The following is a 3286-nucleotide window of genomic DNA, read 5'->3' on the forward strand; positions in this document are numbered from 1 at the left end:
AATTGGACATCCCCTTGCAGAAGGGCTGCACAGAGGAGATGAGCCAGTTAGCGTGCAGTGTAGCAATGATGAAATATACAATATTCCTCTGGTTCTTAAATGTTTCCTCCCCCCCACTATCATGATCCTAATTCTACCCTACATATCCGGCTGGACTGGAGGATGTACACTGGAACAGACAGGAACTGGAAATACAGGGAATCCAGGACAGATGAACCCCTTAGGACCAGTAGTGAGAGTGGCGATATCGGAAGGGTGGAGGGAAGGTGAGGGAGAAAGGGGGAACAGATGACAAGGTCTACATATAACCTACTCCCTGGGGGACGGACAACAGAGAGGTGGGTAAGGGAGACGTCGGATGGTGTAAGATATGATATAATAATAATAATTTATAAATTATGAAGGGTTCAGGGGAGCTGATAAAAAGGGTTCAAGTAGAAAGCAGGTGTTTCGAGAATGATGATGGCAACATATGTATGAATGTGCTAGACACAAATGATGTATGTATGGATTGTGAAAAGAGTTGTATAATGATTTTTAAAAATGATGAAGCAAAGGAACTCAACAGGAAATTTCAAAGAGCAGCTTGAGACGATAAAGTATTATAATATAACGAAGTTTATATATTATATATCTATAATTATTTATATATTATAGAGTATTATAATGAAAGCCTGTCATTAGGCAGCCAGAAGAGAAGAATATGCTCATCATTGTTCAAGCTGAAAGAAGGGGAAAAAAGCTATGCCTGGATTTGAAATATTGAAGGATTCTATGAGCAAAATATCGACTGCTCCAGGAAACTTCAAAAGAAGACAGAAGCATACACAGAGTCACTGTACAAAAAATAGTTGACCATTAATCATTTTGAGGAGTAGCATAGTCTCAAGAATAGAAGAGTTGCACTGAAGGTATTTGTGGAGGGAAAAGCCCCAGGAACTGATGGAATATCAACTGAAGTTTCCACAAGTTGATGCAGAACTGGAGAAACAATGCCAAGAGATTTGGAAGACAACTCCTTATCCAACTGATAGAAGAGATCCACATTTGTGCCCATTGCAAAGAAAGGTGACCCAACAGAATGCAGTGATTGTTGAACAATATAATCACGTCACATGCAAGTAAAATTTTGCTGACAGTCACTCAAAAAATGTTTGCAGCAGTCCAAGGACCAGGAGCTGCCATAAATTCATGTCAGATTCAGAAGAAGTAGCAGAACAAGACGTGTCATTACTGATGTCAGCTGATTCTATGCTGAAAGCTGAAATACCGGAAAGGTGTCTTCTTGTGCCTTATTGACTATGTAAAGGCCTTTGACTCTGTGGGTCATAACAAACTATGGATACTATCGCAAAGTTCAGGGATTCTGGGACAGTTGATCATTCTAAATGAATAAGGGAATACTGCATTTTTCAGAATCAGGGTTGTGTCTTTTCACTGTACTTATGCAATCTGTATGCTGAGCAAATAATCTGAGAAACTGCACTAGGCAAAGAAGAATGCTGCATCAGGATTGGGGGAAGACTCATTAACAATATCGGATATGCAGATGGCACAATCTTGCTTGTTGGAAGTGAAGAGGACTTCAAGAAGTTACTGATGAGGATCAAAGACAACATCCTTCAACATGGATTACAAGTCAATTTAAGGAAAGCAAGAATTCAGACAACTGGACCAATAAACAGCATTCTGATAAATGAAGGGAAAAGAAAAATGTGGTACATACATGCAATGGAGTACTATGCATTGCTAAAAATCAGTGATGAATGTATGAAGCATATCACCACATGGGAAGAACTAGGGGAAATCATGCTAAGCAAAGCAAGCCAAGAACAAAAGGACAAGTACAACATGAATCTGCTGAGGTAAGCTTAAAAAAATGCAAAAGGGGCATAGGGGAAGAGGTACTGTATACAGACATTGCTGGGGCAAGGACCAGGTAGTATGGAAGTGGCCAGAACAAATCCAGGGACACATATGGTAGCCAACTAAAAAGGAGGGGCAGGGGAGGGGAAAAAAAAGAAATGGGTAGCAGGAGAACAGGGCACTAACCCACCCGAGGAGGGTATTGTTTATATCTCCACAGGGAAAGGGGGGCCAGACTTCAACCCAGTACTCCAAGATGTGAATGCAATATGCCAGCATGGAGTAGGAAACCAGTGCAGAGGTCTGAAGGGCGGGCCCCAACCCCAACTATGTGGACACCTGCCTCTCCCTCCAGAATAATTTATTCCAGAGGACAGCACTGAAGCTGCAGCTCAGGGAGAGGGACATGTCTGATCAGAGTACATGGGAGCAAAAGAAAGGGGAGGAAGAGAGCTGAGCACAACCTGGCCCACCAAGCCTTGAGGACGATATTCCCACTCAGAGCAGCCAATCCACAGAGAAGACCATATGGCCGGCCCCACTATGAGACACGATGCCCCTCACAGACCCATAGCCCTACAGGGGATAACACCAGAGACATTTTGTGGGAATTGCACCCAATCTGATCCCACCACACCGAGGCAAAACACTAAGGGCGTGCAACAGAAGAGCAAGGGGAAGAGAGCAATGAAGTCCCTAGGGTATACCAAAAATAGACTTTGGGGCCAGGGCTTGGCACCCCATCCAACTTGATGGGAAAACAGTCCTTGAACTAACTACAAGCTTTTGTTGTTGTTGTTGTTGTGTTGTGGGTTTTTTTTGTCATTAGTTTTTTGTTGTTGTTTTGGGTTTTTTTCTTTTGTTGCTTGGTTTTGCTCTGTGTTGTTTTTGTACATGTTATTATCTCCACAGTTCTGTCTAAATAAGATAGGCTGGATGAACAATCTGGAGAAGAAAACAACAGGACCAACAGTTCCAGGGGGACATGGGAGAGGGGGAGGAGCGGGGGAAGGAAGTGGTGTCCCTTGCCCCAGGGACAAGGGAACAAGTGATCCAAATCAGTGGTGAGGAGGGTGTAGGAGGCCTGGTAGGGCGTGGTTAAGGGTAATGTAACCCAGAGGAATTACTGAAACCCAAATGAAGCCTAAGCATGATAGTGGGACAAGAGGAAAGTAAAAGGAAATAGAGGAAAGAGCTAGGAGGCAAAGGGCATTTATAGAGGTCTAAATAAAGGCATGTACATATGTAAATATATTTATATATGAGGATGGAGAAATATATTTATGTGCATATATTTATAGGTTTAGTATTAAGGTAGCAGATAGACCTTGGGTCTCCACTCAAATACTCCCTCAATTCAAGAATACATTGTTTTATTAAACTGGCATTCCTTGATGCTCACCTTCCCGACACAATCACT

The sequence above is a fragment of the Echinops telfairi genome, unplaced genomic scaffold (assembly GCF_000313985.2).
Source record: "Echinops telfairi isolate 266 unplaced genomic scaffold, ASM31398v2 ScPeMD7_3509;HRSCAF=4178, whole genome shotgun sequence".
In the NCBI taxonomy this organism is placed as follows: Eukaryota; Metazoa; Chordata; class Mammalia; order Afrosoricida; family Tenrecidae; genus Echinops; species Echinops telfairi.